Raw genomic sequence first — 26,255 nt, forward strand, 5'->3', positions numbered from 1 at the left:
TAAACAGTCCCATATCACCTAAAGAAATAGAAGCAGTCATTAATAGTCTCCCAGCCAAAAAAAGCCCAGGACCAGATGGGTTTAGTGCAGAGTTCTACCAGACCTTCAAAGAAGATCTAATTCCAGTTCTGCACAAACTATTCCACAAAATAGAAGTAGAGGGAACTCTACCCAACTCATTCTATGAAGCCACAATTACTCTGATACCTAAACCACAGAAAGATCCAACAAAGATAGAGAACTTCAGACCAATTTCCCTTATGAATATTGATGCAAAAATACTCAATAAAATTCTCGCTAACTGAATCCAAGAACACATTAAAGCAATCATCCATCCTGACCAAGTAGGTTTTATTCCAGGGATGCAGGGATGGTTTAATATACGAAAATCCATCAATGTAATCCATTATATAAACAAACTCAAAGACAAAAACCACATGATCATCTCGTTAGATGCGGAAAAAGCATTCAACAAGATCCAACACCCATTCATGATAAAAGTCTTGGAAAGATCAGGAATTCAAGGCCCATACAAACCATCACAACAACTCTCTCTGTCATCCCTGTTCTCTTCCTCGGGTTTGTCTAGCTACAACTTGTTACAGTGTTTTCCCTAAAGCTTCACATGCTTTGAGGCTTCCTGTCCTATGGGCTGGTATTGAAGTGGTGCAACCTCTAAGAGACAAGGCCACAATGTCTTCTTCTTATAAGGAGTTAACACAGAGATCTTATAACGGATTAGTTCCCATGAGAATGGGCAGTCAAGTGTATGGTTTGGCTTTCTCCATTCAGCTTCTTCCTTCCCTCCCTTCCTCCCTCCATTCCTTCTGTTCTTTTTCCCTTCCCTGTTCTCTGCCCCCCTCGCACACCTTACCAACGTGTCACCATCCAGAAGGACTTCACCAGACATGAGTAGATGGCAGTATAATGCTTTGTAATCTCTAAAACTGTGAGACAAATAAACATTGTCTATGTTAAACACTGAGACTTGAATAGCTTGTTTTAAATACAGATAGAAATAATACTTGTTTTGTTTTGTTTTGTTTTGTTTTGTTTGTGCAGGGTCTTATGGCATCACTGTGGCTGACCTGCAATTCTTTATGTAAACACTGCTAGCCTTGAACTTATAGAGATCCATTTGCCTCTGCCTCCCAAGAGCAGGTAGGGAAAGCATGTTCTACACATGTCCAAAAGAAATAGTATTCTAAGATCATTTGCCTCGTCTATGTGATATCCAAGGGTTTAACCCTCATAATAAATAAATAAATAAATAAGTTTCTATAATTAGAGACTCAGTGTTACCTGCAGATGAGGAAATTGCACTCTTCAAAGTATGTTAGTACAGAAAAATATATCATATATTTTTATACATATACATAATACATAAATATACATAAATACACTTGCATCATATATGCATAGATACACACCACACACACGTATATATGTATATATATATATATATCTCCAAAAATCTACTTGACATCAGTAAAAAGTATAAATTTTACACTGTGGCTTTAACCAAATTTTTTATTTTTCACTTAAAATAGTTGTCTTTTACTTCCAAAAGTTGAAAACTTGTTCTAGACAAGACACTATTCAAGGAATGACTCAGCACTCAAACTATTTGTGTCATGGGTTCTTGATGATGAGCAACAGTCTTTCCATGCTAAAATTTAATTTAGAAACTGAAATAAACTATTGAGCAGCTTGTTAATCCAGTTATCTTTTTAAAAACTAATGTTTGGTCCAAAGATGAGGCCATCTAAGCCAGTCACCAACATTTCTTTGAAGATGTTTGGAAAGAACACATTGGTTTTTTTTTTCCTTGTGAAACAACTGATATTAGTCAAACTGAAAACATTTGAATATGATTTGAATTTTCCCAAAGGACAATAACTTCTAAGTGTCTGATAATCCTTGAATCATGCACATGGGCAAATACCTCTATGTCAAGACAACTGTTTTAAAAGAAATTACTCAAGTATTTTTTTTTAATTTAGTTTTTATTCTCTGGGAAACTTCAGAATGAAATTAAAATGTTCCAGGGTCTCATTTTAACAACAGAAATGGTTTGAAAAGGGGAATCACAAGTTAATTTCTCTCATGAATATAGATACAAAGATGCCATTCAATGTTTTACAACTGAATCAGGTCATACATAAAATATCATTGTGTGCAAGTTGATTTTTTTTCAAACACTAAGCTCGTAATGCACTAAAAGCACAAATTTAACCTCATTACTATGAACTAAAAAACAGAAAAATATCATATAGCCATTTTAATAAATTTTAAAAATTACGTAATAAAATACAACGTTCATGCTTCAAAACCCTAGAAAAGTCAGAATAGAAGGCTGCTCCCACCGCCTATTATTAAATTACCTTAAAAAATTACTATGCACACATCATACTTAATGGTTAAATGCTGAGAACTTCCCTTCATTATCAAAAGCAAGGGGAAAAAGGCAGCCATCGGCCCTCAGCATCCCCTGGGGATTCAGGCAAGACAGGATATGAAGCCACAAGTAGATAAAGGGTACAAAGATCGGAAAGTGAGAAACAAGCCAGCATTGTTCACAAATGTAAGATTGTGCTCATGGAGCACTTAGAGATTGTCACAAAAAGGGAAAGCAGAAAGGCCAATGAAGTTCCCAAACAGCCTCTGACATAAAACCAAGCCCTATAAAAGAACATTTGCAATAGCATCTAAAAACATAGAATACCTAGTAATGAGCCCACCAAAGGCACGCAAAGCCTGCGACAAAGAAAAGTATAGCTTTGTAGACATCCAAAGGTACTTAAATCAGGACCCATCTTATAAACAATGTTAGTTCTCTCCAAATTAATTTCCACTTCCAACATAATCTCACAGAATTTATCTTAGGGCTATAGACCTTAACTAAGTTGATCCTGAAAGTCTGTATGAAAATTCAAAGAGGGAAGAATAGTCAACAACAGAAAAATAGCACATAAGAGAGCAAGTGTAAGAATGTTCCAGTGATTCAAAGTTCAAAGCCAAGTAAAATGAGCTGTTTCTACAGTGGTGGAGTTACTCTAGGCAGCAATAAATTTACCTTAGAAATTAATGGAGTGTATGTCTGTGAAGGAGGCAGGTAGATAGATAGTCAGGAAGAAACCTATAGGGGGTTTCATCAGGCTGGCAACAGCCTAAGTTAATGAGGTCTCATTGTCCAAAATGCTTATAATTCATGGTCTCTGACGTTGGGGGTAAAGATTTTTATTTCATAATAAAAATAAGTAAATCCAATATGCAAATTTTAGAACTAGATTTGGAAAGATATTGAATAAATAGTTCATTATTATAAACAAGCTCAATAGGGTAGAAGAATACAAAGAAACACCCAAAATAACATAATGACTTTTCTATATATAGTTCCTCTTGTGACCCCCACTGGGCTTTTTGCTTGGGATCCTTCCACTCTGCTCTGTCCCAGAGCCTGTGAGTGGGCCCAGTTCTGAGGTTACTGTCATTTGTTACTGAAGTCACTGCACTTTTTCACCAAAGGTCTATGATGGAACAGAATTCAGAATCTTGCCTTTCTTTCTAGGACAAATAGATAAATAAGGAACGGGCACGAAAATTGGGACTCTCTTAACCCATTTGCTGTGTCATCAAAAGTGATCACAAGCCAAGGGCAGAAGGAATAAGCTGAGAATCTATTTCTACATGTGATGTAAATCTATTCCTACATGTGATGAGCAAAGAGTGAGGAAGGCACTGGCAGCAACAGATGGCTGCAGGAAGAAGAGAAGGCAGTAGTGTCCAGGGATTCAAAGGCAGGTAGACAGATGAGGAGCATCTGAGCTGGAACCAGGCCCAGATGGGTTGGAGAAGGGTCACCTCTCCTCATGAGTCTTCCCAGTTCCCACATCTCTTGACTCTGATCCTCTGGAAGGTCCGGTCCTTCCCACATTGTCTACTCGATCCCTCTATGCTCTGAGCCCTTTTGGTTGGAACTCCTACATAGAGGCATCTGGCAGCAAACATGGGTCACATGGAAGGAGAACAGCTGTGGGCTACTCTGAGCCCTCCACTGCCATGAACCTTAGTCTTCCCACAGTGGTATCAGTGGCTGAGATCCTGCTGGGCTCTATCCTAGAGAGCCAGGGCTTTCACACGTCCATCAAGAGGACCGCTGTGGTCTCTGAAAGCATTATTAAGTTAATTTATATTATAAAAATTCTTTAGACACAGACAAATGATGTTGAAGCTGCCTATAAAAAATAGTAAAGAAAAAAAAGATATTGAATATGCAGAAGCCCCTCATAACCTGGAATCACTTACAGCTGTTCCTGTCCTGTCAAAACTCCCTTCCACATCTGTCTCAGAAGAGTCAGAAGCTGGCCTAGTGTGTCAATACCATGTCTTTCAGATCTGCACATTTCTCTCTCTTCTGCAATTGTCGTACTTAGGATCCTGCTTCGTGAACCACTCCGTGACTCAGTACAGTAGATTCCCAAGGTATTCTTATCCCCAATTGTGTCTTTAATCTACCCATCAAAGCCATGGGTTTTGCCTTCTGCCCACAAAACTGCTCAGATCTCCTGCTCTTCAGAAGTCTACAGGAAGTCTCAGGAGTTTACACAGAGGGCTAAGCCTTCTTGCATAACAGTCAAAAGCCTCAGCCTACACCCAGAATTCTCCAATCGTATTCCCCAAACCCTTGCCTGCTGCTATGCTGCTCTCCTTTCCCACAGCCAAGTTCACCAACACTCACAGCTTCACCCAGGAGCTCTTTCTGAGCCTGGAAGTTCTCTACTCTCCTGGCACCTTATATTTGCACTGTCAAAAAACAGTCCTCCTGTTTCCAGAGCTCCTACAAGACTTTGGTTAAACTTCAAATAGAGCGCCCCTTTCACACGCTGTATATCTGTAAATAACCTCCCAGTTTTCTTTTGCAAGACTTCTCCCTCATTCTGTGCCATCTCAGAAAAGGAAGATACTATGCACACTCTACTCAGACCAGGAGCTACGAATCTTCCCTAATTCTTTTCTCGTTTGTCTTTCCATCTTCCATTCACTAGAATCCTGTCTGCACTGTTTGTAAATGCCAGTGAACCTGACGACATCTCTCCAGTCCCTCTACTGCAGCTGCTTCTGGGACCATGTCTGTAGACCCCCTCCCTCCTTCAAGCTTCCATTCTGCATCCCATGGCCCTCTCCACACCCCAGGCCGTGGGACCTTCAAATCAGATCATATAGAAGGACTCCCCAGCCATTCTATTGATTTGAATTTCTACAGTAAGGACTATATATCAGTGAGATACAGAAATACTTTAAATTTTTGATTTTATTATGAACATAAAGAAAAATTCATTGGGAAAAATTATCTAAGTTCATAATAGCTATAAAATGAACGCATCTGAGACTTCCTTCAGTTAATCCACTCAAAATTGATGGCCAAAGCCAACACATGTGTCCTTTCCAGTTCATCCTTATACTGGAATGATTTGAATTTTCTGCCTTATTTTGTTCTCCTATTAGCTCTTCCCTCATATGTAGGCAAAATACACAGCATCATTTATGGTGACATTTACAGTGAAATCTCAGGGAACAATGTGGAAGAAGGGGCAGAAATTATGTAAGAGATGCAAGATGGGGAAGGAAATTATGAAGTGCTGGCCTCTGACCTTGACATGGTTGTTGCTAACACAAATTCAAAGTAGCTGTCATTACCTGCATGTCACCTACACAAGATGAGTCAAGTAAAAAAATCCATCTTGGAGCAGGGACGGTCTCCCAAAGACCCCACCCTAGTTGAGCAGCTACTGGCAGTCAGATGCTGAGGGAAGGAAAGCCACAAGTGTGTGTAGGAAGTGGACATTTATAGATTTTTCATGCTCTGATGGAAGGCTCTCACAGCTGTGAACATATGAACAGCACTAATTAGACTCAATGGCTTATAGAAAACAAAGAGGACATGAAATTGAGAGGTAGGTATATTGAGGTGATGGGGAGTTGAAGGGAGGTAGTAGGGGATATATGATAAAGATATATTGTAGACATCCATGAAGTTTTTAAATAAAAATATATAAGTAAGTATGATAATGAGATAAAAAAAAACTCAAAGTATTCCATTAGCCTGAAACATAAAGTGTATCTGTTGATTCTCTGGAGCTGAGTGAGATACAGTCTCCTAGAATCCACTATTAAACTGAAAATACTTTTGAGAAAAGATAAACAAATGAGCCATTTATCACACTTCAATACTACAACTTAATTTACTTCATTCATAAACAAGATGTGGGGGAATCAATCCTGATGGGTAGAAGAGATGGACGTTGGCACAGGGATGTATGGAAAGTACAATGCTAATGGCCTCCTAGGGTTGCAGGAAAAATGAAAAGGCTCTGGAGACGCGCAGGACATCCTTGACAGGGTGTAGAGGATGACAGGATTTGCTCTGCTGGTCTCTATGGTAACCTATGCCTGTCATACAGACATCTAGAAAGAAGAGGTTATATTTTATGTCTAGAGACCCCATGCCCTATCAAAGCATGGTAAACCCAGAAAGATGCAATACTAATGGAATTTGTGATTCAAATTTTTATTTAAATAAATGCTAAATGAAATGTCACTGAACCCTGTAAATGTGAATTTTGAATTTCAGATTTAGAGCTGGTACTTTTTTTAAAACTTGATCCTTAATAATACCAAGTGTTGGCAAGTGTGTCAATCAACTAGGATTCACATATCTGCTGATGGAGTCTAATGTGACACAGTCAGTTTGAGAAATTGTCTATCATTGTGTCCTAAAAAGTAAGCATTTGTCTATTCTATAAACAAATAACAGACATGCCACCAGAAAACATGTACAGAATGTTCAGAGATGCTTTCTTTCAAAGAAAAAACAAAAACAAACCGCAAGGCTTAGCAGTTAAGGCACTCGTTCCTTGCCCTCTCCATGTAAGCCATGAGTTCCATCACCAGAATCTATGTAAGAAGCGGAAAATGACTACAGAAAAGATTCCTCTCACCCCATAATGTACACATACTAATAAAAAAACTATTAAAACTAGAAGACCATCCATCAATAAAGTTATGGAGAATTAAATGCTGCTATATTCACTCAGTGGAATGACAGGGCAACAGAAAAGATATTTTTATTCCAATATTCCAGAAGAAGTAGAATAGGTTTTGTGGTATCATTTGTATAAAGTTCCTGAATAGACAAGATATACTTAAGATGTTGGTTAAGACTAGAAGTGAGAAGAGTGATTTTCTTTGGGCAAGGGGCTATAAAATAAGAGGGGGAGGTAAGAAGTTATTTTGTGGAGCAGAAGAGACAGACGGCTTCATGGTTAAAAGCACTTGCCACTACACTTGCAAAAGACCAAGTATCAGTTCCCAGCACCTACATCAGGTGGCTCACAACAGCCTATCACTCTAAATCTAGATGCTCTTGTCTGGCTTCCATGGGCAGAAGTCAACCCTTGAACTCTAGTGATATATAAACATACTAAGAAGTGCACACAAACATATAAAATAAGAAACAATCTTAAGTCATTCTGTGCATCTTTCTCTCTTCCTCTCTCTCTGTGTATGTGTGTGTGTGTGTGGTCTGCATGCACGGACATCATGTGTGTATATTACAAATCATTTCTATATTTATTTAGTTGAGGCTTTGTTATGTAATCCACACTAACTTCATGCTCAGTCCTCCTTAGCCTCCTAAATGCGGTGATTTAGGATGTGTCCGACCCTATTTGGCACCTGTATCTTTAATGTATGGAGAGCAAACACATTCATCATATATAAAATTTCGCTGAGCTGTGTGTTGTGGACAGCCCTACAGCTAATTATATTTGATGTTAATCCTATTCTCCCGGGAGTGGTTGTGAACGAGGTCAGCACTCAGGTGATTTCCTGTAAACCTGTTTCCCACCTTAATTTGTAAAATAAAGGAGAGCTGTTGATTAGGCAGATAAAAGTGAAGGTGGAGCAGAAGGTGGTGGTGGGGGAGAGAAGAAGGGGAAAATGGAAGAGGGAGAGAGAGAATGCAGAGGAGGAGGAAGAAGAAGGAAAGCAGAGCAGAAGCACATGGTCTGGAGAAACTGCCAGTTCTACGGGGTCTCATAGATGTGGAAGATCTAGGCGTACAGCATGTATTCATATTAACTGAGTGGTGCTTTCATTGCCTGGGCATATTTGGGTTAGAGATTTTCTGAAGAAAAACCACTGGCTATTTCTCAATGGCTTAATATTTGTTTCAATCAAATTAATTGTGGGGAGCCAATCATTGTTAAACATATTTTTATTGTTACTTATTTTTGAACATTAATCTTCTGAAAGAATCTTTCAGCCAATCATATAAGGATCTTACTCTACAGACCACCTTTCTGTATTGACTGGTTGTTCCCCAATAACACCCACAAGGAGCCCCTCCAAAACATAGACACAGGAGGACAGCAAAAGGTAATAGGACACACAGAGAGATGGGTAGCATCTGCCAGGCATGCAGTACAGTGGTAGCAGAAAGTATGTACAAGACACTGGGTTCGATCTTCAGCCCTGATTTTAAAAGGAGTAACACCTAATAAGACAAGTAGAGAGATATATGCATTATACATCCATCTGTTAAACCTTCTATCTGAGCTTGGTCAGTCCCTAACCAAAGAGCTATCAAGCCACCTCTTAAACATTACAGAAGCCAACAGTGAGAGACATGTGATGATTAGTATGGTAAAAGCCTGAAAATAATGAGAGCAGCTAAAAATAAGAACCATAGAAGCAAACACTTCCAGCTGTCACCTCTTCCTCTGGAGCATGATATGGCCAATATGTCATTTGCATTAAAGGAGATACTGAGTACATTAGATTAATGGCTAAAACAGAAATGAATTTATTTATCTTTAAATATCTCTAGATGAAATCTCCAGCATTTGAGAAATTCTGAGAAGTCATGTTACATAGCATTGCTTCAGTTTTCACAGCCAAAACTGCTTGAAAAGTGCCTACATTTGCCAAGAACCTTTTGGAGAGCTTTAAAGAAAACCCATAGTCCCCCAGAAAAATGGAGCAGAAACCTCTGCCCTAGTTGCTTGGTTCCATGAGGACCAGCATCACAGAAGACCACCATCAATCTTTTAGAGGAAGATGCCACATGCTCTCCTTGCCATCACCTCTACCCAAGCAGGGCTTCCAGGGCTAAAACTATCTGTCCCAATTTTGCCAACAGCTCACTACTGCTGTACTTTGGGTGGTCTTAGGGATGACTTTCCATATGGATAGGAACATACCAAACATATATCAAATGTTACATTATAATTTTTTCTTTATCTGACTAGACCAAATTATCCACCATCAAGTCCTTTCATCATATTAGAAATAGCAAAATTGTTCCAGCAACCAGGAAAAAAAGCCATCAGCAGAAAGAAGTTAATTACTTTTTCCCAAAAATAATAATATTTTCATAAACATTTTTCATTTTCGGAAAATGATTTCCCTACAACTCAGCATCTCTCCCAGAAGACTTAAAAGTTTACAGAATGTCAACGTCCCAAGTCAAATGTATGAGAACATGAAAATCCACACTCCTCCTCCTGTCCCTCTCTGTATATATGTCAATGAAACAGTAGAGTTGTAGGGTGAATATTGAGACTAATAGAAAACCCACAGTATTTTTCAGAACTGGTTGGCCCAGTATATCAAAAAAAAAAAAAAAGAAAAAAAAAAAAGCATCAAGATTCAGGAGATTTCCCTGGAAAAGCTGGTCAGCAAAATAATTAAGACTCTAATGCCAATAAACTGGTTGAAACTGCTTTGACCAGCAGAAGAGTATCCAATGTGTATGTCCCACCCATAGCGAGCAAGCTTTCACTCAGCACACACAGTACAGCATTTCTAGATTGATAACACTACTCACACAGCTATAAATAAAATCATTGCGTCTTTTGGATGGATGACATTGAAAGGTTTGCTTCCTGAACAAAAAAAGAAGGAAATTGGTTTTTGAAAAACCATCTATAACAACAACAAAAACAAAACATTCCAGAAGTAAGATTATTAAATACTCATAGACTGTGTGGCTTGAATCTGAGATGTTCCCCCACCCAAGTTGGTATTCTGAATACTTGTTCCCCAGTGGGTGGTACTTATTTTAGGGGCTGTCGAACTGGAGTGGCTGGGGTCTAGGTCATAGAAGGTTGGAATGGGCCTTTGAAAACTGTAGACTGGCCCCTGCTTCCTGGTATACTGTAGAGTGGTTAGTGTCTACTTCATGCTCCTAATCCCACAGACCAAGCCACTCTATTGTGTGCTTTCCCCTCTATAATGGACTAAAGCAAAATAAAATGTTCTCTCTGTGTTGTTGTTGTTGTTCTCATCAGATATTTGGGGCACAACAAGGGAAAAGTAGCTAAACAAATACTTGCTGGCTTGATATTCTTGGCCATTTTCCATCGTAATAATAATTCTCATAGAAGCCATCACTCTACCTCAGTTAAGATAAATACCCTATAAAGACATACTTGAGTGTGTTTCTCTACAAAAATGTCGGTGGCCCTGAAAAATCACATTGAAAGACACAGAAGACAGCATGAGGCACTTTGAGTCAAAAGTGCACTTGTTAGGCCTGCTGGAACAACACAAGATGACTGCCAGTTCGAATTGGACTGAAAGCCAGTTTTCCACTTGGCACTGACAGGCCTCCTGAAGGATTTGTCCCTCTGGCTGCAGAGCTCTGAGGTTGTACTTTGATTCTGAAGGCATGAAAGAGGTGAAGTCAGTTTTGCTCACCCTCTCCTAACTCAGCAAGTTAGCTCTTACCCAATTTGCCATTCAAGCTCTAAGCAGCTAAGTTACCAGAAAGCTGGGCAAACAAAGCTACAAGGATATGATGGAAACACCTTACATTCCCTGTGCTCTTCAAAAAGTCCATTGGAGGGGCCTGGAAGGGAACTTTCTTTTGCTCTGTATGAAAACTTCAGCAGGTGCTGGGACTTTCCTGCTCACACTAAGGTCATCAAGAGTCACTTAAACTCATTAAATACTCCAACTGTTTTAATAGCAACATTTAGAATTCTATCTCTTCCTTCCAAGTCTACATGGGTTACAGACCAAGCCTTAAAGTAGGGAGCATATCAGGGTTGCCTTCAACAGCTGCTAATCTCCCCGGGCTTTTGAATACCAGGAAGGAGGAAGAAGGTAGAATGAGACTCATACTAGAGAGGATGCTATCCAAAGCTCGTAACCACTTCTATGGGCCCAGAGTGTTTAAATCTCATTCTACCCTGGCTGAGCTACCCAATGGCAGCTCTTGCCTAGTTTGTCCAATGCCATAGATACCATTCTTAACACTACAAATCAAAGCAACCCTCCCCACAATTCCCTCCCCCACCCCACCCCACCCCCAACTCTCTTGCCAGTCCCCAGGCCTTTGGTGAATGCAGTTCAATGCCATGTTTTCATGCAAAACCTTCTATGGTCCTTGGCATCTGGCATCCATTTCGAGTTCCTGGGGCCCCTTCTATGGCGCTCACCTTACTACACAGAGGCAAGCCGACTTGCTGGGTTCTCTCACAGCTAGCTCCTCTCTGGCACAGGAACAGAAATGACTTTCACTTTGCTCACAAGCACTGGCAGGACAGACAGACGCTGACAGGAAAGCCTCTTTAGTGGTACCAGAATCCACACAGCAGCCATCCACATCTCTCCACCTGAACTCTAAGATCCCTGCCTCTGCTTGGTACCCTACAACTCAGGCAGCCCAGCAGTTACACTCCCAACAAGCCCCACTGCCGTAAGAGGCTAGGCTGTGGCCAGAATCCTCTCTTTACAGCCTGCCTCCTGTCCCTCATCTGACCATTTCAGAGCTCTGGGCTTATTTTAAAAACCATCTTGTCTGCCAACTCACACATGTATTGAATTTGGATCCCTGGTGAGAAACGCAATTCTGAAATTCCATTACACCTCAGCCAGAGCAGCCGAAGAGACTTGGCTGACTGTTAAACCCAGAAGTTCTACTTTTTCCAGTAACTATTACTGCTGGCTATATTCTGGATATCCTTTCACCTTGGAGAGTGAAGGCTCTTAGTTGCCAGTTCATCCAAAAACTATTAGTCCATATTAATTATTAAAATAGACGCACACACACACACACACACACACACACACACACACACACACACAGACCTACATAGGAAGCACCCTTATCTAAAAATAATTGCACTAAATTTACTCAAGTTGCTAAGACAATGTGCCAGCTCATAGATTATACCCAAGAAAGGGAAATGACTCTTCTGAAACACAGTCCATCGGAAGCTTGAACTACATCTCCGTGAAAGTAATGCCATCAGAAAGAAAGAGGAATAAAGGACTGAATGCATAATAAAATAAAGTTACAAGATACAATAATAAATGTAAAATGAGGGCTGTATTCACATACAAATTTGAAAAGAAACAATAAAAGATACCTTAGAAGCCACTGGGGAAATTTGAATATGGATTAGGTACTGCATGATATGATGAACCAATATACTTGGGAACAATAATGCCATAATGGATTCGCAAATAAAAGTCTTTTTCAATTAGAAATGCCTAAGGCAGTTTATATGTGAAATGGCATAATGCCTGATAGGTGCCTTAAAGTATTTCTACAAAAGTTTTTAAATAGCCAGCGATACTGGCACAGGCCTGCGTCTCAGCATCTGGAAGACAGCAACGGAGAGGAGGTAGGTGAAGCTCACTTTGATTTTGAAGCCATCTGGGCTACGGAGTGAGCAAGCCCAGATATTTAAATCAGTTATTTAAATAATAAAATATTTTATTAAATTTTAATTATTTGTAATAAACCAGAATTTGAAAGGGGCAGACAAAATATGACGGGCAAAGTGTTTTTATTCACTGAGGCTAGGTGACAGGTTCATGGAAGTTCATTATATTTTATTTGTGTGATGGGAAAAATTTAAGAACAAAAAGATTTTATAAGAACCAGGGACTCTGTGCTCAAAAAATGCCGGGGGGGGGGGGGCTTCACTCATGCCTTAACAACATGGCTCCTTTAAAAAAGACCCAAATAGATACAACACCAACAGACATGCTAACATGGAAGTAGAAATCTTATGGGGCCCCAACACTAGATTAAAAAAAAAATAAGAAAAAAACAAAAAACAAACCTACAGGTAAATTAGGAATGCTAGGAATGGGAAAAATAATCTTCCCCAGGGATCAGTTCCTAATTGGTTATCCAATAACAGGAATACACACAGACACACACACGAATGAATGAATGAATGAATGAATGAATGAAAACTGGCCATTAATTCAAGAGGAAACAAGGGAAGGTATATGGGAAGAGGTAGATGAAGAACTGGAAATGAAGAAATGAGCTAATTATGTTTTAATTAAAAAAATAAAGGTATTTTTAAGTAAATAAGAAGAATAAAAGAACCCTGGGTTCTGGGGAGATGGCTAAGGGATAAAGTGTCCTTCCTGTCTTTTCATAGGACCCATTTTAGTACCAATTACCCATGTCAAGTCACTCACAACCACCTATGAATCCCAGCTCCAAGGGATCCAATGATGCCTTTTCCGGATCCATAGACACCAGCAAACCTATAGTATATTAGTCACTGAGACACATACACATAAATACAATTATATTTTTTCTTTTAAAAGGGACTATATATCAATGTCATGCCCATGACCATTCACTTCTGTTTTATGAGGATCTCAAGCTAGTGAGCTAATGGCTCAGATAGAAAAAGGGAGTTGAGCAGAGAAAAAGGAAGAACACTTCCCTTTCTTTGCTAATGGTGGAGAAGAGCCAAGCCTAGAAGGATTCCAATCTCAGGTATTGGTAGTCACTTTCTTGTGTCCCATTCTTCGATCTGACTGACCATGACTTCGCCTGGTAAGACTGTCCCTGTCTGTCATTGGTCATCAAAGCTGATACAGAAAGGGACCCAACAAGTCCTAACGTAAAAGATGGCCTAGTCAGCCATCACTGGAAAGAGAGGCCCATTGGACACGCAAACTTTATATGCCCCAGTACAGGGGAACGCCAGGGCCAAAAAGGGGGAGTGGGTGGGTAGGGGAGTGGGGGTGGGTGGGTATGGGGGACTTTTGGTATAGCATTGGAAATGTAAATGAGCTAAATACCTAATAAAAAATGGAAGAAAAAAAAAAAGACTCCCAGTCCTAAGCAGCTACTTTGAGTTCTGACGATCTCTCATCACCACCTTGCAGCACACTCCTGATTGGTAGCAAGAAGCACCTCCACTTTGATAAAAGAATCCTTCTATCTAACCTGATAAGCGTGCAAGCTAGTCTGACCAAAAACGGCCAGCACTTGTCCATGAGTGGGATGTCATCTGTGGATCTCTCAGAAGCCATGCATTTGGGCTTTTTCCTCTACAATTCATAATAACCATAACTGCTCTCATCAGCCCTCCTCTCTATGATATATTCACACTGGAGCAAGCCAGAAAACACAGCCTCTAAGTTGACATCCAATAAGAGAACATAGAATAGACTCCCTCCCTACAGGTCCCATGAACTATATGAACATCCACGCTTACTTAGGTCAAAAGCTTGCAGCCATCCAAACTCTGTTAACTTCTATAACTCCTGGTGGAAAAGAGAGAGGGTCAACATTTACTCACAAAGATTGGTCTGTTAAGAAAAAGTCCATCACCTCCTCTGACTCAGATTTCCTTTTATTATTAACTAGAAAAACATTTGGCCGAGTTGTATATCCTTTTCACCTGACAACGTTTAGGAGTTGTCACCAGCCTGATGGAACTGCACACCAGTTCTACTCTTAGGGCTGGGGGTGGGATGAAATGGCAGTAGCATGATGCCTAATTTTCACTGGAAACATGACTAGATAAAGAATCACCATCGAGACACATCTCTGGGCGTATCTGTGAAGGTGTTTCCAGAGAGGATTAACTAATGAGTAACAAGTCACCCTGAGTGTAGACAGGACCCTGTGGACTGGGGTCCAGGACTGAATAAGAAGGAAGTTGAGTGACAGAGACAGCTCAGTTAAGTATTTGCCTCACAGGCTAGGGACCTTAGCCTGATGCTTAGTATAAGATGCTTGTAATCCTAGCTTAGAGTAGGAGAATCCCTAGGGTTCACTGGCTAAGGAATCAGTGAGCTCCAGGCCAAGAGAGGCTCACATGAGATAGGAGAATACATCTGCACAAATAACCACCCTCTACCCTACCCTACCCCTGCTCCAAGCCACACCCACACCCACAAAGCAACCTGAGCATTCCTCTCTCTGTTTGCTGACTGCAGATATGGTATGACTGGCTGCCTCATATGCCTGCTGAGATGCTGATAGACTGGACCCTCCAACTGTAGGACAACATAAATGCTCTTGCCTTAACTTGCTTCTTGTCAGGCATCTGTCACAGCAGTGGGAAGTAACCTTAGGATGCAGTTAGCAACACTGGATATCCTGTTGCGTCTGTGAGGCTTCTGCGGTAGGCAGTGGCCGTACTAAATCAAGTGGAACACACCGCCACTGAATTTAAAAGACATGGAATGGGTGTGGGGCCAGGATCTGCCACTTCCCAGACATCTGACTAAGTGAGAAACAGTGTGTAGTTTAGCTATTGCTTTAACTAGAAAATGAGAGCGGTGACTGAGGAGACTCCCAGGTCCTCTGGAGCACTCATAGCTCAGGACTAAGCGAGGCTGTTAGTACCACCTCCTAGCAAACAGTTACCCAACCCCTTGCCACAGTTCAAATGTGAAATACAGAGCTCTGTGGAGTACAAGCTAAATGGACCCTGTAGGTGTGGCTGCACTGAATGGGAGAGTGGAGAAACTGATGCCAGTATGCTAGCTTGCTTCCCCCACTCGGCAGAAGGCTGGGACCTGCTTCTGGGTCAAATATCACCTTCAAGGGCAGCTGGGCAGCATGCAGAGGCCACTCCTGACAGAGGCACAACACAACACATAGGCTACAGACACCACTGTCAAATTCTGCTCTCCTAGGCAGACACTTGGCCCCTGGTATTTAGAGTAAAAATTTATCATAATTACTTTTATGTCTCTCAAGGTCCCAGCCCTGTTATGTGATCTGGGTCAGCTGTGGTCAGCAGCAAGGGCTGTGATAATCCAATGAAAAAAGTACATGTCACATGCAGGAACTTCCTGAGACCCTTCCTATATTTATAATCAGCCGTTTCACCCAGGAGAAAGATGTTTATCATCCCAGTGCCTTTCACATTAGAGTGAACTACCTACCCTCTATGTTCTTTTGGTTATCTGTTATGTCTCTGCCTTTTGGTTAAGATCAAGTCTATTTTGACCAGATTAACATGGTCTTTGTTTGTTTGCTTGTTTGTTTTCGAGACAGGGTTTCTCTATGTAGCCCTGGCTGTCTTGGAACTCACTCTGTAGACCAGGCTGGCCCCGAATTCAGAAATCTGCCTGCCTCTGCCTCTCAAGTGCTGGGATTAAAGGCATGCACCACCACTGCCTGGGTAATATAGTCTTTCTATTAAAAAAATTCTAAATGACCCATCTCTTCTAGTCTTGCAATGCTCACATAGCTTCTGGGGTGATTAAGCTACAGTAAAAGTACCTGAATCCCTAACCATGAAATGGCTTCAACTGCATTTAGGAGAAATTATAAAGGTCCAAACTCACCTCCATTCCTTTCCTCTATCCCATTGCCCACATGTCCCCTTCTGCACTACTGAAATGCCAAGTATACCCTGGCATGCTATCAGTTATCAAAGAAACCAAGTTATTAGTTCTGAGTCTCTACATTGACTGTGCTTCTAGAAAGTTCTCTCCGTCTGGCTGATTCCTTTCCAATTCTGTTCTCAGCTAACACTACTAAGTGGACACATTCTTTAAAACCTTTTCTTATGGTCACATTACTTGCTTGCTCCCTTTAATAACTTTCTTTACTTTTCCATTGCAGAATTTATAATAACCTGAAATTATACAGAGATAATCAGTTCAATAGAGATAAGTGACAAATATATATCTCTACTACAAGACAGTGACATCTTCAGAGGCAGGGATTCTGCCATTATCTTCAGTCTCTACCCAAAAAAAAGCCAGTAACTAAACAAAAATATCATGATTTTAACTTGAATACAATGAGAATATTTTATATACCTCCATTCCTAAGATAGACCTTCATTACAAACACATAACATTACCACATATAGTGCAGTCATGGAAACCCTTAGATTACATAATTTCAAACTACATTGGGAAAATACCACTAAGCTATCCCTTGAGAACAATTGCAAAAGTTGGATGAAAAAGAAAATAAGCAAAAGAAGTAAGTGCCTGTTCAAGCACTCATCTTCCATCAAAACAAACGGACTTGAGGGAACCAAGAACACACACAAGCCAGAGCTCTCTTTGTTTCTTGCTTCTTTCAGCACATCAATCAATTCCTAGATGGCCCATAGCTTCCAGGGACTCACCAAGCTGAGGAGATTAAAAGTGAAATTCAGGACAGCCAGTACAAAAAGGACTGGAAGTGCCAAAGACCTGGAGGAAGGGAGCCTTAGAAAACAACCCAAATCTTCTCAGCTATCGGTTACAGTGGCTGATAAAGCTAAGGCTGGTAGTTGTCAAAGTGTGTGTGTGGTGGGGGAGGGGGGAGGGAGCGGGGGCTGCGAGCAGAAAGTCATTGTCAACATCCAAAAACCTAAGCAGAATTTATGCCTATCTTACTCACTGTGGAGTTGAATTTTACGGTCTACGACAGACAAAGGACCCGGTAAACACGTGATTTTAAGTACGGTTTCCATGCGCTGTGCCTTAGGGGTCAAGTAAACAAACCCAGACCAAACTCAAGTTCCTGCACTGATCTTTGAAATAACGGAATGTATGGATCTTAATGAAGAGCTGTATTTTCTGTCTTCCACGGGGAACACTGAAATCCTTTCCTGAGGGCGACACCAGTATGCAGGCACGCTATCCTTATTTCTGACTTTTTTCTTTCCTTGTTTTTTTTTTTTTGGTTGTGAGCCTTTAATGGCTGAGCCATCTCTCCAGCCCCCTTTTCTTGCTTTTTAATGTATATGGATGAGTTCTTTGCCTAGACGTGTGTGTGTGTGTGTGTGTGTGTGTGTGTGTGTGTGTGTGTACCATGTGAATGTGATGCCAGTACAGTGGCCAAAAGAAGACATCATGTCCCCCTTGACTGGAGTCACAGATGGTTGTGAGCTACCATGTGGGTGCTGGGAATGAGATTCAGATCACCAGTGAGCTTTTCAGCTGTGCCTCTCTAGTCCTCTACAGTGTCTTAGATAAAATATAGAATATCCGATTAAAAATTACTATAAATCATAGCTAGAAACGGAAGCAAATGGCCAAAACCAAGAGAGAAGGGAAGTAACACAGAGTATCACAGGTGGCTTGAATGTTGCAATGATCAAAATCACGTGCTGTAATTACTATTCTTGAACAAAATAAAGATGGAATTTTTTACCACATACTAATCATCTATGTTTTAAAAAAATCAAAGGGAACTATAACAAATACAAGAAAAATAGATGGTTTAGCAAGAGGGGGGCTACTCTAGGAAAACAGATGGCAAATAAAAGGTTTAGTCAGAAGCACTAAGAGGAAAGAAAGAAAAGCTGTATAAATGAGTATAAGTGATTAGAAGACACATGACTAGGGTCCGAGGAAGTGAAGAAAAAACAGGAGTTTTAGACATAGCCACTAAGAATTCTCTAAAACTGAAAAAAGACACTAAGCCCTAGATCAAGCACTTCAAACTCCATTTACAAGGAATTCAAGCAACAAGTTAATATTTTACCTACAAAAAAACAATCTTCAGAGCAGCTGGGACAAGATGGGAACAAGTATAGAGATCCATAGAAAGATAACACACACACACACACACAGAGAGAGAGAGAGAGAGAGAGAGAGAGAGAGAGACAGAGAGACAGAGAGAGACAGAGAGAGAGAGACAGAGAGACAGAGAGAGAGACAGAGACAGAGACAGAGAGACAGAGAGGAGCAGAGCACTGTGGAATGCACAGCTGTAAATGGGATGTCTCCACCAAATCCTTCCCCTCAGACCTCAGGGAAGAGGAGAGAAGACTGAGAGAACCAGAAAGGATGTAATTCACAGAGCCTGGAGCAGAATGCACAGTGCCTACCCACATTTGCACCAGGTCCTTCATTCTTTTGCCTTCTCTTGAGGCTCTTTTGTTTTTCCTTTGGCTTGTCTTATCCAACTTTGATATGACAGTTTTGTTTCATTTTATATTTTGTTTAGCTATTATTTTTGTTTTCTTTTGTTGTTTTTTTTCCTAGAAGCCTGTTCCTTTCTAATAAGGGGCTGTGGGGAGCAAATTGAAGGGAGAAAGGGGAACCTGTATTCAGATAAAAAATATTTTAATAGAAATACGAGTTTAACATCAAAATGAAGTTATATGCCTCAAAACCAAACAATCAATCAAAAAACCCAGCTAGGACGAGACAGAGATAAAGAGCAGGAGAGTCACATGTGTAGGCTTGATGCTGAGCCCTATGCTTCATTATAGAATCACGTAGACTCTCTTATCCATATTGCCATTGATTCAATAAGAACAAATGTGCAGATGATGCTCTCCTAAAGACCACAAATCAAAATGATAGGTCAATCTAAGACAAAATTCTACTAGACATTCATTTTAACTACAAAATCTTTGGTCTTACTGTTTTAGAATCTGCAAATCACTGTATAAGGAGAAAAGGTTTTACTGAGATCTGATAAACACCCACCTTTGAAAATAAACACAGGAAATGTACCCTTCACTGAGGACCAATAGCATAGCAATCCTCACTTATCATTTCACTAGAACTCAAGGTCCTTAAGATAGGAAAGAAAGTGAGTTGTCATCCTGTACGGTGATACTGATCTCTTGTCATGTAGACAGGAGGCATTTACCTTACATCTGCAAAGGACTTGGAAATCTTTTATGGTTCTCTCAACTTAGAACATTAATCACCTTTATTGACAGGAAAAGAATCTAAGTGGAAAAGTGTTCAGGTAACTTTGTTTAAAGATAACTGTTTACTGGTCTAAGCTCTGTTTCTGTCCTCTCTTAACCAAATAGTCTTGGATAATAGGACTAAAAACAAGACTGAAAATTACAACTGTGCCATAACTTCATTCTATTTCAAGACCATGGCTGTTACTAGGCACTACAAGTGACCACATGCTTTCATTTGGGGCTGAGGGCATTTTTGATACTGTCCTAGTGAATAAGACACACTGGAAGAAAATGAAAGTTTCATCAAAAGCTAGAGGTTTAACTTATGAGAGGAGAGTTATCAGTTTTCCTGAAAGGGTGACCAGTTAGGCTATTCAGACCTGCAATGTACATTAGCAACTCTGTAGTGTGCAGATGGAAAAGAGTTTCTGACACTTGTTTTCCTTCAAGGTCTGGGCATTTTGACAAGCCTAGAGGTAGCTCTTACTTCCAACACTTTCTGTGACATCTGTTTGAAGAAAAATCATCTGCTTCAGGAGTGATGCACATCTCCATACATGGTGAGCTGAGTTAGATGATCCCTCTGAACACAGGGATTGGGCTACAAATGGACACATGACCCAGTCACCACCAAGAAGAGTCAGTCTTTAACTTTAATGCAACGAATAAGAGAGAAGTATGCTCACTCTTTTTCAGCTAAGTCTTAGGATGCTGTAGCCTTCTTATTCCTTAAAGTCAAGTGCATAACAAGGGTAGAGCCAAGAGATCTGAGTGCCGAGGTCAAGTCATTCCAGAAGGTGCACATACTCGTATGTCTAATAAGCCAGTACTGTTCCTTATTTTCTTGAGTTAGCAAGTGGCAGATTTTTCTAACACTTACACTGAAATAAGACTACCGTGTCTTGGTATCATTTGGCCATCTTTATGGTAGCATTTTGGATTGCCTCAAAAGATTTCCCATCTAGAAGTCTGAGATTCGGAGTCAGTTTCTATCTGGAGGGCAACCCCTGACAGCGCCACGTGTGTTTTGGAGGTAGGTCAGGTCTAAGTTACACTATATCTAGTGACAGTGATGCTTGTGTCTAATGCCTGAGCAGCATAACATGCTAATAAAGGGGAAAAAAAAGCTACCACATACAAATTTAAAGTAATCCTTTCCACAAACTTACCAAGCTACCAAATTTTCTCAAACCTTTCTAGTAGAGATAAACAGGTATTTCAACAGAGATGCCTCAACTGTTTTTCATTAAGACTGTCAACTGTTATAACTCTCTGTTATAACATTGGTAACAGACCTAGCTAGCTTCACGTTCTTGGGCAGTCATTCAGTTGATTCTTGTTTCATTCATCAGCTGTCCTCTTCTACCTTGTACAAGCCTCAGAGCATCCACATTTGAATTTAAACTGTCAACAGAGAACTGATCAGTACTCTGCAGTAACTAAATCACTGGAAGAATATTTCAAATGCTTCCAGAATCAGGTGACCACCTGCTCTTGCATTGAGCTTGTGAGAACATGGACTGGATGGCTCTGCTGTTGACAGCTTGGCTCACATTTTAAATAGATGAGTTTGGAAAGACTCAGGCCAATGAGCTCTGAGCATGAGCCACTACAGCACTCTACAAACTGAAGGTATGTCTGTGTTTCTTGGTTGTGAATAGCCGACAGAGAAGCATGAGCTAGGCCAAGCCTAATGGCCTGCACATGACTAGGCTTAGCTAAACTGTTTCTTCAAAATGTTCCAGTGAAGGAAAAGGAGCTTAGTGAAATGCTTGCCTCACTTGCAGATGGTTCTGGTTTTGATCCCTAGAACCTATTTAAAAACAAAAAACAAACAAACAAAAACAACAACCTAGATGTGCTGCCATACTCTTACAATGACAGTACTGAAAAGCATAGATGGTTTGAGAGCTGGGGCTTGCTGGCCAGCCAGCCTAGCCTACTTGGGCAGTTCTAGGCCAGTAAAAGACGCTGGGCTAAGGAAGGAAAAGTAGGCAGTAGCTGAAGACTACTACTTGAGTTTGTCCTCTGAAGTTTACATGCAGTGTGCAAATGTAAAAGCGCACTGACACACACAATGCTCAAATGTAACCAACACTATCTGTATACACTCACATATATGCATAAGCACACTGACACACACAATGCTCAAAAGTAACCAACACTATGTACACACACTCACCTGTATGCATAAGCACACTGTCACATAGACAATGTTCCAATGGAACACACCATCTACATATACTCACAAGCATGTACAGACAGACCAACACACACATTGCTCTGATGTAACACAGCACCAGCTACAATAAGGAGTTCACGTCTCCTATCCAGCAGCTGTGAAAGATTTGAAAGATATCTACCCAGCAGAATCAAATCAAATGGTTACCTTTCAGAGCTAACAGTTGAGAAGTCCTGTGATCTCTAAAGTCATATGTTTAGACTCATGTGCCTCCTAAATAATGTAATTTGGCATTTTGTACTTAGACTGCAGAGATACTTAATGTTATTCATATAGTATTTTGGCAAGTCTATGTTGATTTTCACATTAGAGCACAAACCAGGTTAAAATAAAGAACTGCTTGTAACTGATTAAGAATTACCTTGAAATATGAGTCAAGAGAAAGCTTAAGCTAACATCAACAGTTAACCTTAAGTTAATATTTATTATATTGATAACAGCATTATGTCACACGTTCATTGTTTAGTTCCTCCATGGAATTGTTTACTCCATTAAAAAATTATAGTTAATGCTACTAAATTCTAGGCTTCAGACACAGCTAGTGGATAGCATTATCTGCCTGTTCAAAAATCAGAGGAATCATAACCTAAATGAGATAAACTAGCCAGGTCCTCCACGTGGTACTATATTTTTGTCTGTCAGAGGGATGCATCCTGACTGCAAAGAGAACCATCTTGAGCGAGCTATGGCTAGTTACAATATATAATCATCAGTTAGGCATTGGAGTAAGGCAGCTCTTTTTTCATACGAGAATTATGAGACTGCCACTCAGCTCTATTTCCAAGACCTTCTGAATCAAGGCTAGTGGCCATGCAGGTGGGTGACATGCAGGACAGGGCAGCAGATGTCAAAGTGAACTTTAGAACTGAGTAGATTTAAATTTGAATTATATTCCATCACTCTCTAGCTATGTACCCTTGAAAAAGTTATTTTTATCTCTGTGAGTCTCTGTATCTCATCTTCTAAAGAGCTAATAAGAACTGCACCTCCCAAGGCTGTTGAAGAGAATAAAGAGGGGATTATATGTAAAATAGGTCACACAGCACTTGGAACACTCTACAGAAACAGACTGCCTTCCTTTCTTCTGGCCTACCCAAAGGCAACTCACTTCATAACTCCACTAAGAGAACACAGATCAGCAAGGGTCTTGCGTCTAGCCTCGTGTTTAAGAGGAGGGGCGACTTCCCAGGTCAGTGGCTCAGTCTATTTTTTATTGCTATAACAAAATTCCTGAGATGCAATAACTTGTAAATTGCAAAAATACCCTTAACATATGCTTTGGGGGAGACTGTATTTCAAACATGTGAACTTTTGTAGACACACGGAAACAATAGCAGCTAGTGACCACATATGGATGCAAAGGAAACACAGATTGCCCTCAGCAAAGCATATTGATGCCACATGAATGCCAACTTCATCCTCCTGCCACTGATAAAATATGTCCCTCTTTGTGCCTTTTCCAAAAGCGATAACAATAGTCTTGCAACTCAGCTCCATCCCTGTAACCCCTATGAGTATGTGTTTCCACCTGTGACCTCCTTGGAAAAGAAGATCAACATTGTACATTCTTTGTATCAGTTCCCTGATAGGTGACTATGAAAACCTGCCAATTAGCTACACTCTTTCCTACCTGGTTTCTCATGGCACTGTGCCAATGGAGAGACTCTAGAGAATAGTAAAGCACAACGTCCAAGATGAAAAGAACCACAATAAAGCCTACTTCTCTTGATGAACATCCAATCTGCCCATTCCTTACCCAATCACCCAGTTGTATTGACACAGCAGAGCCTCGGGCCTCAGCAGCACTGGCTTTGGAAAGCCCCCTTAGCATTGTTCTCACTCATAACCACTTTTTTACACCTTTCAGGTGGCCTTCAAGTCCAGACTTGCCACAGAGCTATGGCAGAGTCCCAGCTAAAGAACAAGGAGAGGCTTAAGGAGGCAGAGGACCTCCACAGCACCATAAGATCAATTCCTTTACCAAATATGCTATCTGTGAGTCAATCAGTAAAGGCTGAGAAATTATTATAGGACTGTTTGAATCTTGAAGAAATGTCTCTCTGGAAGGTCTGCACTTGGTGCTATGTGAGAGCTTGCAGCTGCACGAATTTTGGTCCAAAGATACTGCTGGCAAACATGGAGTTCTTACTTTTGATTATGGCTAGCCATGGTCAAAAGAGACTGAGATTGGTGTGGGTTGACTGCTCTCATAAGCAGCAAAGAGCCAGATAACTTTGATAGGTCTTCATGAGGCTCTGAGTTCAATCCCCAGAACCCACATTAGAGAGAGAAGAGAGAGAGAGACACAGAGAGAGATACAGAGAGAGAGAGACAGAGAGAGAGAGAGAGAGAGAGAGAGAGAGAGAGAGAGACAGAGAGAGAGAGAGAAAGAGACAGAGAGAGAGAAAGAAAGGATGGAAGAAACAGAGGGAGAAAGAGAGGGAGTAGATATGGTAGTATGTGCTTATAATTTCAATGTTGAGGATATAGAAACAGGCGGGTTACTGGGGCACACACTGGGCAGTCAGCCTAATCTGACAGCCAGCTTAGCAAGACCAATGAGACCTTATCTCAGAAAACAAGCCAGATGGAACCTGAAGAGCAATACCTGAGATGACCTCTGACCTCCACAAGGGCACATATATTCTCTCACACTAGACACACAGGGCAGGTGGTGCTGACAAGATGAAGACACCTAACTTAGTTCTATAGGAGTGAAGCCATCTCTAGAAACCTCTTCCATATGCAGTGTTTCTCATTTATTTAAAAAAAAAAACAAAAAACCACCTGCTGTATAGTGATATGTATAGTAAAGCCTTTGTGTCTGGCTTTAAATTAAGTGTATAATAAAGTGTTTGTGTCTATCATTGAGTGAAATGTTTCATCAAAGCTTTTGCTATCTGTGAGTCAATCAGTAAAGGCTGAGACATTATTATAAGACTGTTTGAATTGTGAAGAAATGTTGTCTCTCTGGAAGGTCTGCAATTGGTGCTATGTGAGAGCTTGCAGCTGCAGGAATTTTGGTCCAAAGATACTGCTGGCAAACCTGGAGTTCTTACTTTTGATCTCAAAAGGGACTGAGATTGGTGTGGGTTGACTGCTCTCATAAGCAGCAAAGGGCAAGATAACTTTGGTAGCTGGAACCTTTCCAAGTCCCAATTAACCTTGTATATTTGAATCAAGTAACTGGAGTGACCTTGCTGGGCGTCGGTCTTCCCCAAGAGACTATAATCCCTCTGCTCAGAAACTGAGGCTTAGCATCTCGTTGAGCTTCTCTCTCTACTGCAGCACCAAACATCAATCAATACTGCTGTGTGCAGCAAAATTGTATGTAAGCAGCACCAGCCCTAGACATATGAATAGAGTCTATGGGCGTGCACCTCTGCATCTGTGTCTTCTTAAAGGTCTGAGTCGGAGAGGAACGCTGTCAGTTTACAGCTAGTGAGGTGCAGTCCAACCTCAGAGCCTGGCTTCACACCAGGCAGCAGAGTTTGAAGGCTGCTGGGAAGGGTTTTTATTAAGAAAGTAAAGAAGCATACATCATTCTAGAAAGGTGCAGAGGAAATCTGGAGAACCTGCAGTTAAAGAATGCATCTACCTTCCCTTTAGACTTCTTTAGACCTTTATGGGCTAAGGTATATCACATCCTACAAGAGAGAACCCATTGTAAGTCATTGCCAAGTTCATCTGCTCATAAACAACTTCTGGAAAGCTTCCACAATCCTGGCAACCCCTGGAGGACACCTTTGGCAATATAATGTAATGACCCCTCATTAGTTGCCTCTACCTGTTTCCTGGAAGGACAGCATGGTGAAAATATTCATTTAAAATTATGGTCACATTCCTGCCCTTTGGGTTTCACTATGCACTGTAGGATTCCAAGAGCAAATTGTTAAAAAAGAAAAGAAAAGAAAAGAAAAGAAAAGAAAAGAAAAGAAACTGCCTCCATTTGCAGACTGGTTCAGAACCAAGAGGCGAGAGGATCCATTTCCTCCTGTGAAGGTCCTCCAAACAGATTAGTACTCGCATGGTTTACTCCTCATAGAAACAAGCACAAGTAATAAAATGAAACT

The 26,255-nt window shown here is 40.6% G+C and overlaps 1 protein-coding gene across 10 annotated transcripts in view; it reads right to left on the reverse strand.

Annotated features, from left to right (window-relative positions):
- The window catches only part of Csgalnact1 (chondroitin sulfate N-acetylgalactosaminyltransferase 1), a 378,841-nt gene that overhangs the window by 161,284 nt on the left and 191,302 nt on the right, over positions 1–26,255 (reverse strand). The window contains exon 5 of one of the 10 annotated variants that reach the window (XM_006509625.4): positions 875–947. The exons of 8 other annotated variants lie outside the window; for them this stretch is intronic. The gene's annotated coding sequence lies outside the window, so the exon portion shown is untranslated. Of the gene's footprint in view, positions 1–874; positions 948–11,504; positions 22,601–26,255 lie in introns of those variants that run through there. One more of the 10 variants, XM_006509630.4, reaches the window with a different exon arrangement.

This window comes from Mus musculus, chromosome 8 (assembly GCF_000001635.26).
Source record: "Mus musculus strain C57BL/6J chromosome 8, GRCm38.p6 C57BL/6J".
Classification (NCBI taxonomy): domain Eukaryota; kingdom Metazoa; phylum Chordata; class Mammalia; order Rodentia; family Muridae; genus Mus; species Mus musculus.